The following is a 14,669-nucleotide window of genomic DNA, read 5'->3' on the forward strand; positions in this document are numbered from 1 at the left end:
CCCCGGTAGTGTGGATTCAGGAGAGCTGGTGGGCTCACCAACTCAGCTACCGCCCAGGCTCCAACCCAGGGCTTTGAACTGGCCCACCCCAACATCTACCCCATCTATGCACTGCTGGAGCACATGAAGGGACCAGTCTGCAGAACCAAAGCTGCAGGGTCTCCATGACACAGGGCAACAGCAGGAAATCTGAGAGGAGTCCCTGTGAGGACCCAGTATTGATTGTGTAGCAGAAGCCAGAGGCCTTGAACCAGACCAATGCCTGACTCATTGCAATGACTCTTTGCAAGTAGAGATGTTTGGACAAAAGGGTATACTGTGTGACACCACGGCACACTGCAGCTTCCTTCAGGGATATTTCTCTTTTAATGTTTCTTTTTCTTTGATTTTTTATTTTTTTGCTTTCTTCTAGGGCAGGAGGCTGCAGGAACAGGGTAGATATGAAAAGATGGGGTGATGAGTGGGGTTGGGGTTCATGATGTGATGGTCATGAAGAATCAATAAAACGTTTTAAAAATACAAGGCATGTAGCGCCAAAAAGTATTAACATAGAATGAAATGCATCATGGACAAAGGTACTTGGTACTGACAGATTGGAAGGAGAATTTGCAATGGTTTAAGTTGACAAGAGTACTGGGGACATAGCTCACTTGCCTGGCATGCCCAAGGCCATCCACGACTTCTATCCCCAGTACAGCAAAATGAAAGAAGGAAGGAAAGGAGGAAGAGGGAGGGAGAGGAGGAAGAGAAGGGATGATGGAGAAAATACAGATCAGCAAGAAAGATAGGGAGGCCATAAGAAAATGGCATGAATAAGCAATTTACTAAGGAAGAGACTCACCCGAACAATATGCACATAAAGAAATGCTTCGTTATCATAAAGGGAATGCACATCAAGATGCCTACACCCATAGCCAGATGACAACCTGGGCATTGCATTTTCCCAAGACACTGTCTCACACAAGGGAAGCTACATGAGGGTGTCTATTGCACCGAGGAGTTGACGCTGTGTAGCAGTTTCCTCCAATTAAAACGTTGGCATCACAGGACTTGGGCACTAAATGGCCCATTCGGCTGAAGTAGTTCATGAACCTCACCAGATGCCCAGGGCCTCTCCCCAGTGTTATATGAGAGTAACCAGCTGCTGGGAAGGACGTCCTCCTACCTGTGCGGCTGCCTGCCCACATTACAGAGAGCCGCAGGGTCACAGCCTTCCCATGTCTTCACCTGCTTGGGGTAGACTTTCTGGCGATGCAGCCACCTTTGAGTTGTACCTGATTCCTCACTTCTGTAAGCAACCCCAGTAAACTCAATGTTTCACCCAACTGTTACTTCATTAAGTCATCAGTTCCCATCTGGGATGAAGGAACATTTATGTCATATCTCCCAAGGAAAAAATTCTCACACAAGCCAGAAGCATGCACGTCTGTTGTTGTATAGCAGGGTAGATGTTGCCTCAGGGATATAGTGCAGTTGGTAAAATGCTTACCTAGCATACACGGGGCCCTGGGTTCAGTCCTCAGCATTGTATGAGCCAGATGGGAAATTCTGGTAACCCCACACTTGGGAGTGGAGACTAGAGGGAGCAGGGGTTTAAGATCATTCTACAGTTTGAAACTAGTGGGACTACATGAGCCACTGACACCCCCCTCCCCAAATGTGGCTATCAAATAGTACCCTGTAGCAATTAGACACAGCATTAGATACAGAGTAGCTAAAGAAGGCAAAGCGTGGTGGAACCAGTAATGAGCAGGGTGAAACAACTACTCACAGAATGTGTGCACAGAAGCCAAGGACACACATTCAAAATGCACCGATAGAGCACAGGAAATGCTTGTGCAAGCATGATGCCAGAACCCTCACAAAAAATCCCCGCATGGTGTAATCCCCACACTGAGTAGGCAGAGACAAGCCAGTCCCTGGGGCTCACTGGCCAGCCAGCCTAACCTCCTCGGCAAGTTCCAGGCCAATGAGGATCCCTGTCTCCAAAACCTAGGGCAATGAAGGCTGACCTCTTACAATGTGTGTGCAATCCAGAAAGAGGGAAATCCAAGTTTTGAAACTCAAGACAAATAGTACACTTGAAACAGAATTCTTACATTATAAGCCTTGGGATCATGTGAGCAGTATTGAGTTCAATCCCAGGTTAAACAGTAGATGTGGAACAACAGGTTAATGGTCCAAACCCATGGTCTTTCTCTCAGTTACCTGACTGTATCCAAAAGCTTGCTGGGCTGGAGAATAAAGAGAAGAGAAAGATATGATGGCTGTTGATTAAGATGCCAAAGCAAGACACTACTTTATCTTCTTAGCTAAGATCAGTTTATAAATGGACAAAGGGATGTGGCTCCCTTGGGAGGTGGCAAGCCCCTCAAAGCTCTTCTGATATTCAGGAAGATCACATGGAACGCGACCGAATTTGGGGATGTCTGGTGTTCTTAGCATGCTTGGAAACAACCAAGGACAGGCCCCAAGAAGCAAAACCAGGCTGCGTGTCACAATGACGGTGAGGGATTTTGCTTGTGGCCGTTTGAATGAGGATGTCCACCGTAGGCTCATATATATGAACATTTGGTCCTTAATAGACAGGTGCAACTGTTTGGGAAAGAGTCGGAGTCCTGATGAGGGGCTTTGAGGCTTCAAAAGACTCAAGCCATCTCTCTCTTTTCTCTTCTCTTCTTCTCTTCTCTTCTCTTCTCTTCTCTTCTCTTCTCTTCTCTTCTCTTCTCTTCTCTTCTCTCTCTCTCTCTCTCTCTCTCTCTCTCTCTCCTCCCTCCTACTTGTGGATCAAGAGCTGTCCCTGCCACCATGCCTTTGCCTTGCCAGCCTGGACTCTGAGGCCCTGAAACCCTAAACCAAATTAAACACTTTCTTTTAAAAGTTGCTTTGGTTGTGATGTTTTATAACAGCAAAAGAAAAGTAACGTAGTGTTCATTCACACCTTGACGAGATCTAGAATCACCTGAGAGAAGGGCCTCTGAGAATATCTGTGAGGAATTATTGTAATGAAATTGGTTGATCTATGAAGCCCCTCCATTCTGGATGCAACCATTTCCCTGGGCAGGAGATTCAGAACCACATGATTGTGGAGAAAGCCAGTGGAGCCCTGGTGGACTCATTCATTCATTGCTCTTTTTTAACATAAAAATTGTGTGTGTGTGTGTGTGTGTGTGTGTGTGTGTGTTGCCATCATATATATCTGTATATATATGTATATACCTTTGCCTGCAGAGATCAGAAGAGGCAATCAGATACCCTGGAACTGGAGTTACAGAGGGTTGTGAGCTACCATGTCAGTCCTGGGAACTGAACCCAGGTGCTCTGGAAGAGCAGCCAGTGCTCTAAAACATGGAGACGCCTCTCAGCCCCCTGCTCCCTGCTCTTAACTGTGGATAGGTCACACTATATCCATATATCCAGCTGCTTCAAGCTCCTACCGCCTTGATTTCCTTGTCATGATGGACTGTACCCCTGAATCGTAAGCTGGAATAAAACCTTCCTCTCTTAAGTCGCTTTTACAGGGAATCTTGTCACATCAGCAGGATGTGACTATTGCATAGGCTGCATGACTGGGGACACAACTCAGTGGAGGATGACAGTGAGCACTGAGTGAGTGAGAATTCACCCCTCCCAGTGCTCAGAAGGAGGGCGACTTCAGAGTGGCTTCAATGGTGTGAGTTTATAGAAGCCCTTGCAGACTTAGCGTGGTGTGTAGTGAGGTTTGAATGGCTACTGTGGAATGGACCTAATTTAAGTGAAACTTGCTTTCTGGCATTAACACTGTGTTTTCAAACATCAGGAGTATTGCTTAGTAGTTTTGTATAGTAAATGTTCCCAAAAGTTAGGAAGGAAAAAAAAAAGGCACAGCATTCATTTGTTCCTTGTTTATTTGGTACAGTGGTTTTTCTGCTTGGGGTCACCCGGGATTGCCCAGGCTGGACACTGTCATGTGTCCAGTGCCATGGAAAGAGTGGGCTTCTCTGTCCCTTTCACACTATGGGAGATGCTCTCCAGGAGTAGACGCTTTGCTGTCCCTCAAGAGGCCAAGGACAGAAGATTGACTCCTGGGCTTTTTGTTACGGCAGAGCAGGTCCCAGGGCCAGGCAGACTCAAAGGGTGGAGAAACGGATTCCACCACTTAATGTGAGGCATGCCTGGGCCATTTTAATCCCTCTGAAAGGGAAATGAGAATTCATAATAGAAACCATGTTTAATTATAGTAAAGGGGAGTTTTCTCCATATTACATGCATAGTTTATGTACCTTCTAGATTGGCAAAATAGCATTAAACAAAGACCTCGATCTTCACAGAGGACACAGTATCCATTAGACTCTGGAAAGTCAGTCCTTGATATTTCAACACGCTGCTGGATGCCCAGTTAGAAACCCAATTTAGATCTCTTACAGAGGTTGCAGAGCTTTGCATAAGGGGACAAAGAGTATGGAGTGTGCACTTGTGTGTGTGTGTGTGTGTGCGTGTGTGTGTGTGTGTGTGTGCAGAGTAGGTGGGGAGTGCCCATGAAAGAGCATACTCATGTTCATAGCATGCATATGACGTCAGAGAACAGCTCTCAGGATTGGTTCTCTCCTACCATGGACTCCAGGATAAAACACAATCAGGCCTGCCTGCAAATGCTTTCATCCACTGAGCCACCTTCCCAACTGAATTACACACATTTTAAATAGCATAGGGCCTGTCCTGGTGAGGTTTTGGTCAACTTGGCACAAGCTAGAATCCTCTGGGAAGAGGAATCTTGTCGACAAAGTGCCTCCATTGCCTTGGCCTGTGGGCAAGTCCGTGGGACATTTTACTGATTAATGTTTAATGTTCAGGGTTCAGCTCACCTCTAGGCAGGTGGCCCTAGGTTTTACAAGAAAGCCTTGGTGAGCAACCAGTAAGCAGCCTTCCCCCATGGTCTCTGCTTAACTTCCTACCCTTACTTTCCTCAATATAGACTGTGGTGTTACAGTGTATGGCTGGCATACTTTGTCTCCCACCCTAAGCTTTTGCTCAGGGGCTGGGCTGTCCTTTCCCCAGCCACCCTTCCCTATATAACCCACCCATTTTGGTTGCTTGCCCGTTTCTTCTACCCTTTACTTTGTGGCTCTTCCCTCCACTCTCTCCTCGAATGGCCCAGCTCATGGTCATGTCCATTCTGGACTCTCTCAGAAGTCCCTGCCTCTGGCAATGCTCTCCCTTTTATCTACAATAAACCTTCTCCTCCACCATACCTAGGAGCGGATATGTCCTTTCTTTTTATTTCTTTTTTCATTCACTGTGGACTTCAGGGCCCAGATGCAGTGCTGATGGTTCAGTCAACAGTCAGAAATGAAAGCAGTGTGGAGGGAAGCTGGCCTTGAACTCTTAGCGAGCCTGCCTCGGCCTCCTCTGAGTGCTGAGATGACAGTGTGGACCACCAGATGTGGCCTACAAGAACGTTTTAAATACCCATCCTTATTTACCATGCCCACGATATGTGGTGGGATAGAACTGAAGTTTGTACTATACATTGAATTGTTGATACCTACAAGCTTGGGGATGGTACATTTTGTCTTAGTGAGGCAGCCAGGGAAGGCAAACTCTAGCTCCTATAGTGCACTTTGAATCTTGGCCTGTACGGGCAGGCTGTGAACCTAGCTACTGGAAAGGATGAGGCAGGAGGACTCCAACTTCAAGGACAGCCTGGGCAACTGATACCTTGTCCCATTTTTCCCATTAATTTATTTATTTATACACTTTATGTCCCAATCACAGCCTTTCTCCTCTCAGCAACTCCCTCACAACCCCTCTCCCAATCCCCCCGCTCCCGCAGGTACCATCTGTACTGGCTAGTTTTGTGTCAACTTGACACAGCTGGAGTTATCACAGAGAAAGGAGCTTCAGTTGAGGAAATGCCTCCATGAGATCCAGCTGTAAGGCATTTTCTCAATTAGTGATCAAGGGGGAAGGTCCCCTTGTGGGTGGGACCATCTCTGGGCTGGTAGTCTTGGGTTCTATAAGAGAGCAGGCTGAGCAAGCCAGGGGAAGCAAGCCAGTAAGGAACATACCTCCATGGCCTCTGCACCAGCTCCTGCTTCCTTTGGTGATGAACAGCAGTATGGAAGTGTAAGCCGAATAAACCCTTCCCTCCCCAACTGTTTCTTGGTCATGATGTTTGTGCAGGAATAGAAACCTTGACTAAGACACCATCCCACCCTGGTACATCAAGTCACTGCAGGACTGGGTACATCCTCTCCCATTGAGGCCAGATAAGGCAGTTTAGTTAGGGGAACAGGATCCACAGGCAGGCAACAGTATGGGACAATGTCTTTTTTGAATTAAGGAAAAGACAAACCTCTCTTGGCTTCTTTCTTTTAGAAGCACCCCACTTTCTGCTTTGCAAACAATGCAGATCAATCCCGCAGAGTCACCCACATCTCTGGAGTTCCCGGGGATCTGCTCTAAGAGGTGGCTTTGCCTGGTGTTGACCTTTCTGCCACCTACCTGAGTTAGAAAATACAACCAGAATTCAGTGAGAGCAAGTGACACTCGTGTCGTGGTCCTGTTGTGTTTTCATCCTGCTCGCTGTAAGGTCAGATACTTGGCTGGCTGGTGTGCTCCTTTTCTGTGATTGGAGGAACAAATACCTACTTATTTGACCTTGGGATGTGTGTGGAAACCCTCACCAGGCCCTGATTTCTGTTCTTTCTTACAGGGCACTGAGTGCCCGGCCTGAGTGCCGACTGGTGGTATTTCTTCTCAACTCCCTGTTCTCCGTCCGACAGCCTTGTCTCCCACTGTGCTGGCCATACAAGCTGTGTGTACTCTCCTGCAGAGGGCTGATTGTGAAAACCTTTGCCACATAAGCAGAAACAAGACACGGGCTCTTGCAGATATGTATGCCAGCAACTTTTCTCTTATAACCTCTGGAACACAATTTCATCAGCTCAGCCGTGTGACTGGGAAGAAATACCAGCTTGCAGACCATCTGGTAGGAATGATCCTTCAGCATGGTGGATGGCACTGTGCCCAGGTGCCTCAGGCAGCTCCTCCTTATCCTTAGTCCCTCAAGTACCCACACCCATGAGTTCTGACATAGCTTTATAAAGGTGGGTCTGTGTGGGCACAGGCCAGTGGAGTTTAGGCCTCAGGTTGGTTGCTTTGTGGAACAATGCCAAGGGCTGCTAGGTTTCTGGGTTAATCTGAGGTGTAAGTGTGTGGCTTCAGGACAGAGTTAATTCTGCTCAGCTCACTTATTCATCTATGAGTAGATCCAGTCTGAGGGGCTAGATATGTCTTTGCCATTCCAGCAAAACATCAGAGATGGAGTAATTCATACATGGATGAAATTTATTTTAATTTATCATTCTAGAGGTTGGAAGTTCAAGACCAAAGTGCTGGCAGGTTGGTGTCTTGTGAAAGGGATTTGTTCATAGAGGGAAGGTCTGGTCATCCTTATAGCAAAAGTGAACTCACTCCCTCACTCTATATAGTGCCAACCCCATTGAATGGGTAAGCTCTTTATGGCCAGGTGACTCCTAACCAGAGCGACACAAACATTCAGACCACAGCACCACAAAGACAGGAAAGATCCCATTTATGCCCTGAAAGGGGAGGGAAGGACAGCTGCCCTATGCAGATGAGAGTATCACTCTGTTGTCACACTGGCCAAGGTAAGCAAGGGCCACTGAGGCTGGGGGTGGTGGTGGTGGTGGTGGTGGTGAAGACACAGGGCACCTCTCAAACTAGAGTGCTGTTAAAAAAGGCTTTGTAGAGAGAAGGATTCGTTCTCAGAGAAAAAGACTATGGGAATTAGCAGGCAAAGGAGGCTTGTACACAAGTCCACAGGACAGTCGCCTGCCTAGCCTGTGATGTGGGAACGGGCTGAGCTAACTGCCTACATACTCCCCTAGGAACAGGTTGCTGGTTGTCTTAGTCAGGGTTTCTATTCCTGCACAAACATCATGACCAAGGAGCAAGTTGGGGAAAAAAGGATTTATTCAGCTTATACTTTCCACATTGTTGTTAATCACCAAAGGATGTCAGGACTGGAACTCAAGCAGGTCAGGAAGCAGGAGCTGATGCAGAGGCCATGGAGGGATGTTCCTTACTGGCTTGCTTCCCCTGGCTTGCTCAGCCTGCTCTCTTATAGAACCAAGACTACCAGCCCAGAGATGGCACCACCCACAAGGGGCTTTTTCCCCTTGATCACTAATTGAGAAAATGCCTTACAGTTGTGTCTCATGGAGGCATTTCCTCAACTGAAGCTCCTTTCTCTGTGATAACTCCAGCTGTGTCAAGTTGACACAAAAGTAGCCAGTACACTGGTAGAAGGGGTCTAGACCAGATGTTTCAAGGTTCTTGGCCTCTTGTCCAAAGGGTTGACAGAGAAAGGGGGCTCATAAAAATTTGCAAAAGCAAGGCTAGATTTTTTAAAAAAAAAAATAGTGTCTAAAGAAAGTAGAGAGAGGTCTGGTGGTGGTGGAACATGCCTTTAATGCTCTTGGGAAGCAGAGATGGGCAGATCTTTGTGAGTTCAAGGCTGGGTCGACAGACAAGTTCCAGGACAGTCAGAACTATTACACCGAGAAACTCTGTTTTAAGAAAGAAAGAGAGAGGGCTGAAGAGATGGCTCAGTGGTCAAGAGTGCCAACTGCTCTTCCGAAGGTCATGAGTTCAAATTCTAGCAACCACGTGATGGCTCACAACCATCTGTAATGAGATCTGATGCCCTCTTCTGGGGTGCCTGAAGACCGCTACATTGTACTTACATAGAATGAATAAATAAATAAATCTTTAAAAAAAAAGAAAGAAGGAGGAAGGAAAGAAGGATAGAGGTAGTCATTCAAGGGTGTAGTTGGAGCGGTTCTGTTTTTGATTGGCAGATTAGGTAGTATATTCACCTACCTTCCTTTCTTCCTTTTCTCTTTCTTTTGTCCCATTATTCCTTTTTGTATTTATTTATTTATTTATTTATTTATAAAGACACAGTCTCTCTATGTAGCCCTTGAAGTTTCTACATAGTCCAGGCTGGCCTCAGATTTACAGAGATTTCCTTGCCTCTGCCTCCCAAGTGCTGGGATTAAAGGTGTGCACCACCATGCCTGGTGTACATTCACTGTCCCATCCCATAATTCCTCTAACTTTAATCATATGCATAGACATACAAAGAAAAACAGGGGCTTCTTCCTAAAAGGTTACTAGAGGATACAGTTTTGACTTCTTTTGTATGAGTCCTGAGTGAGTTCAGGCCCGATTGGCCCTTTTGTTCTTTGTATGTGGATACATTGGGAATGCACTTGAATAGAAAAGATCTAAATCTGATTGCTAACAGGGGCAGGGAAACATCACTGTTCAGAGATGGGCATATGCATACTTCAGTGTGTGTATGGGATGTACTAGGGAGGGTTCTGGTTGCTGGGTACACAGCTTAGTTTAGGCATATTTATTGTATGCATAGTGCACACAGGTGAGAGGACTGGGCTACTGAATACACTATGACAGGAGGGAGTGTTGTGCTTATCTCCAGACCAAATTGGGTCCCAGGGAACAACTGTCTACTAGGCTTGCCTACCTCCAAAGGGCATCAGCGAAAGAACTCCGGATGTATGCCTGCTTTTATTGGAAGAGTACAGGCATATTGGCAAATGTAGCATCCCAGAGCTGAGATGTACTTCAGAGTTCAGAAACTGAAGCCCATGTGGTCCTAGCGGATCAAGTATTGACCTAAGCCAAGAAGAGATGTTACCTGTCTTGGCTAGGATTTCCATTGCTGTAATGAAACACTATAACCTTGGCAAGTTGGGGAGGAGGAGAGGGCTTACTCAGCTTACACTTACATATCGCTGTTCACCACTGAAGGAAAGTGAGGACAAGAACTCAAGCCAGGGTAGGAACCTGGGGGCAGGAGCAGATGCAGAGGCCATGGATTGTCCTGCTTACTGGCTTGTTCTGAATGGCTGCTCAGCCTCCTTTCTTAAGACCTAAGCCCACCAGCCCAGGGGTGACCCCACCCACAATAGGCTGGACCCTCCCTTATCAATCACTAGTTAAGAAAATGCTCTACAGTCTTGCCTACAGCCTGATCGTATGGAGGCATTTTTTCCTAATCCTCTCAGGTGACTATAGTTTGTCAGGTTGATGTGACTCTAGCTAGCACATTATCTAATAACAAAAATCCAGCAAAAACTTTTAAAAGAGATACTAATAATAAGTGTTCCTATATGTGGGCACAGGGGGTAAGGGAAGAGGGAAAAGAGAAAGAGGGAAAAGAGAAAGAAAATAAGTCTATGTATGTAAAGCCTTGGCTTACTGTTGTGAGTTATGAAATCTGTAGAGCTGGCTGACTAGACATGCAGGTAGGAGGTGATGCTGCAATTCTGAGTCCAAAATCTACAAATTTCACCAGGAAACCCCCAAACAGGCTGGCTCTGTGCTGAACTGTTCTGAAGGTCTTAGGTGGATTTGACAGTAGTTTGACCACATGAAACAGGTGATGTTGTTAAATCTGCTGACTCCACATGGTAATGTCTACAAATAGCTTTCACAACATCTGTTCAACCAAACAACTATGCATCGCAGCCTAGTCAAACCAACCTACAAAATGAGCCACCCAGAGCACATCTCAGTGAACTAGATTTTGTCTGTTCAAGAGACTGTTATCTGTATTTGATTTTGTGACTTCTTTTTTTAAATTTATGACTGACAAAGTATTCCCTGGTTTTAGAGTCAGTTCAGTCCTTCTAATCACTCCTTTTGCTCAACAAAGCTGGGCTGTGAAGTCAAAAGATCAGCTGAGACAAAGCAAGTCTAAGGGTCAACAGGAGATGCCACACTCGAGCTGTCACATGATCTCCTCACAATCTCATCTCCCAGTCCCAATTCTGGTATCTCAACTAGATTCACCATTACGCTATTTCAGGAAACCACAACTATGACTTTTCAGATGTCAAATAAATTATAAGAGTGTGTGTGTGTGTGTGTGTGTGTGTGTGTGTGTGTGTGTGAGAGAGAGAGAGAGAGAGAGAGAACATGCTTGTGTGCCAGAGGATATGAGTTTGTGTGTGCCAGAGGACATTTTTCCCCCGAGTTTCTTTTCCTTTTATTGTGATAAAATACTCAAGACAAAAGCACCCTAATGGAGAAATGATTTATTTTGGCCGACAACTCAAGAGTACAGTCCCATCACGGAGGGGAAGAATAGGTGGCAAGAGTTTGAAGCAGCTGATCACACAACCACAATCAGACAACTAGCTGTGAATACACTGCTGCTCAGTCCACCTTCCTTCCACTTTCTATAGACCCGGATCTCTCTGCCCAGGGGATGGTCCCACCGAGTCCAGATGAGTCATTCACAGCAAATGTACCCAAGACAGTGTGCCACACATGTGAACAGGAGCATGTCTCTAGTTGACAATACTTATCACAGGGGTTGTCCCTCAAGTCCCATCCACTGTTTTAGTCAGGGCCTCTCACTGGTCTGGAACTTCTTCAGTAGGCTAGAGCAGAAGGCTAGAGCAGAAGGCTCAGACTTAGGCCTTCCAAGCACTTTGCCATTCCAGCACTGAGAATATTAGCACAGAAACTGCTTGCTGAACTTACTATCTAATGCTATTACCAGGCACCACTGGGTACCATCAGGTGACCCAGGGGGAAGGCAGAGGCTGTTTTTTTCATATTGGGACTATCAGTTTAACTACCAAAAGACGTTCGGATTGTTACTTTATATCACCTAAAGATACTGAAAGGCTCGAGATGAAACTCCCTCACTGGGAAGCTGCACACTCGCTCCAGGGCCTAGGCACTTTCCATGCTTCCACAACACTCCTTAAGAACGTTCTTATGTGAGACATGACTTAACTCCTCTAACTCTTGGGCAAAGATCTGCCCCCTGCCACCCTCCTTACTCCCCCACCCCCATCCCCCGCCAGTTTCCATGTACTTTTATCACACTTTAGTTTGTTCTTTAGATTGTGGTTTTAAAATTCTGTGTGTATGTGTAACTGTGCACACATAAGCAGGTCCCCTGGAGCTGGAGTTCTAGGCAGTTGTGATCCATCCCGCATGGGTGCTAGCAGCCATCCCCTGCCAGGAGCAGAGCATCAGGGAACCATCTCTCCATCTTGACGAGCAAACTCAAGTGTTTCTTACCTTGTTTCCCAAGGTCTCACTGGTATCATCTAGGCCCTGTAAGGAGTGCTTGCCTCTGTGTTGACTGGTGGCTGGCCACAATAGGAAGAAATGACTTCCCTGGAGCAAAGCAAGGTTAAGTTATCCTGGTCACCTGGACACTGCTGGAGTGTATCGGCCTGCTGCCAGTTGTCACTTATACAGCTTCCTGCTAGATCTTAAGACCTTCATGGTCCACTCTTGGCTTCATAAACAATCTCTTGAGCTTTTCTCTTCCCTACCCTTCTCTTCTTGTAGCAACACATTCTTAATTGCAAACCCACTAGGCAGAACTAAGACTGGTTGGGCTGCACCTCCTTGTTGCCTGGTTTACACGGCTTACTTTCTCCATTCTCAAACTCTTTTGACAAAAATTGTATGGAGCCAATCTTATATAGCTAGCCGTGTAGTAAAATCTGAGAAAAAAAAATACTGGACCTAAAATTGAAGCATCAATCTGGGTGCTGGATTATCAGGACAGATTACAAAGCAACTTCAAGGCTACTAATGTACCTGCTATGAAGGCCTGGACCAGGGTCTCCTAATTCAGGATGGAGGCACTGAATCTGGTTCTGCCTTAAGGAGCTAGCAGGGCAGTTAGCCAGTGAGGGAGTATAATCCAGACAATGGCTAGGGCTACTCTGGAAGCCACAATTAACTTGGAAGTAGCTTCATGTGGCAGTCTCACGAGGCTAGTTGTTTCATCTGGTCTGCAGAAGTAGGTTCTAACAGATGTGCAAGCAGTCGAAGAAGGGGTGAATCTTCTGTCTTCCAATGTCCCCATGTAGGCCTCCAGCAGAATGTATGGCCCAGATTAAAGGTGTATACCACCACACCGGGATCTGGGACTTGCTTTGTCCCAGGCTGACCTTGAACTCAGAGATCTCCTTGCCTCAGTCTCCTGGGATTAAAGGCATGTACTATCTTGCCTGGACCTAAGCTTTTCCTAACCCCTATACCTTAAGATCTCCATAGTCAAGATCCAGGTCAGAAACTTGTATCTCCCAGCTGCAAGATCTGGATCACAAGTGTGCCCTCCAATTCTGGATTGTAGTTCATTCATAGTTGACAATCAGGAATAGCCATTGCAGGTGGGCAACAGCTACCAAGAATATAGTGACAATAAAGGAAGCTGAGTAGGAAGACAAGTTGTGTGGGGGATGGTACCATAGTTCTCCAGCAGGGTGTAAGCGGCAGGTGTATGGGGATGCTGTATCAACATGTGAGGTTATAGGAAGTTAGGAAGACATGTTGGTGAACTGAAGCCTTGGACTAAGAGGATGCTCTATTGCTTCAAAGACAATGAAGGAGGTTGTCGGGAAGAGGAGGTTTTCTTTACACAGTTAACTGCTTGATTAAGACTTTTGGTCAATTCACACTTTTATAACCAGCAAAAGTATATTTTGAATTTATCTTCTAAGCTCTGATAATTTCTCTTCTAACCAAGTCTAGAGCATTCCACATACACAACAGTCTTCACTGTTACTTTCATTTGAGAATGGTTTAAGAGCACATTTGTGTCCTTCAAACTTATGAGGGGTTGGCTGGGCCCTATCTTCAAGTGATAGCTCTGGAGCTTCAGCCAGTGTGCACAGCACCTCAAGTAGTTGCTTGAATGAAGGTGGAGCAGATGGAAGGAGAGCTGTTATCCAGCTTGGTGTCTTCCTTGGGGTCTGGGCATTGTGAAGAGGTTGGGCTCCAGACACTGGCTGGGAATTATCCATTTTGCATAAAGACTAAAGGTGGTTGGCCACTCTTGATTGACCTTTTACCCACAGCCAAATAGGTCATGATCTGATTAGTATTATTTACCAAGTCAACAGCTGACCTCAGGGGTCATGTTTTAGAGGTGTCAGAAATAGTACTCGGTGCAACTCTACTTTCACCAAGCTCAAAGAAAGGTATACATTTTTCAAGTAGAGAACTTCCCATCTATCCTGACCACTAAGAGCTGTCAGGCACGACAGTGTCAACCCCTTACTGACATAGGTGCCTAGCCAAGCTGCCACTCAGTCATCAACAGAGGTAAGTGGGATTTGCAGATGTGGAGGCTGGCTTGTGGCAGCTTTGCTTTCTAGAGGAGAAATTTCTCAAGTGCTAATCAACATTCTACCTGAGCCTCGATGCCTGAGGGAAGAGGTGAGTGGTCAGCAGGTTCTGCAGCTGAGGAATTGGGGAGAATTAGGGAACTGCACCCACCTCCAGAGGCCTGAGGAATGTCATCTGAATGGGGAAACTGGCTGTATTTACACAGCTCTACTTAGGGTATGACCGTTTGGGGGCTGCAATTTTCCTGTTTTCTAAAGTCATTGTTTGCTCTTACATGAAATGACTTTAACTCAGAGCTCTAAAGTTGAATAAGACAAAACTAAGTGTAGAGAGCCAGAGATGGGTCAGTGGCTGAGGGCACTGGTGCCCTTCCAAAGCATTGGAGTTCAATTCCACCACCCACACGCTGTCTTACAGCCGCAGTAAAACCAGGAACATGGGATCTGACACCTACTTCTGACCTACACACATAC

This window comes from Mus musculus, chromosome 3 (genome assembly GCF_000001635.26).
Source record: "Mus musculus strain C57BL/6J chromosome 3, GRCm38.p6 C57BL/6J".
In the NCBI taxonomy this organism is placed as follows: domain Eukaryota; kingdom Metazoa; phylum Chordata; class Mammalia; order Rodentia; family Muridae; genus Mus; species Mus musculus.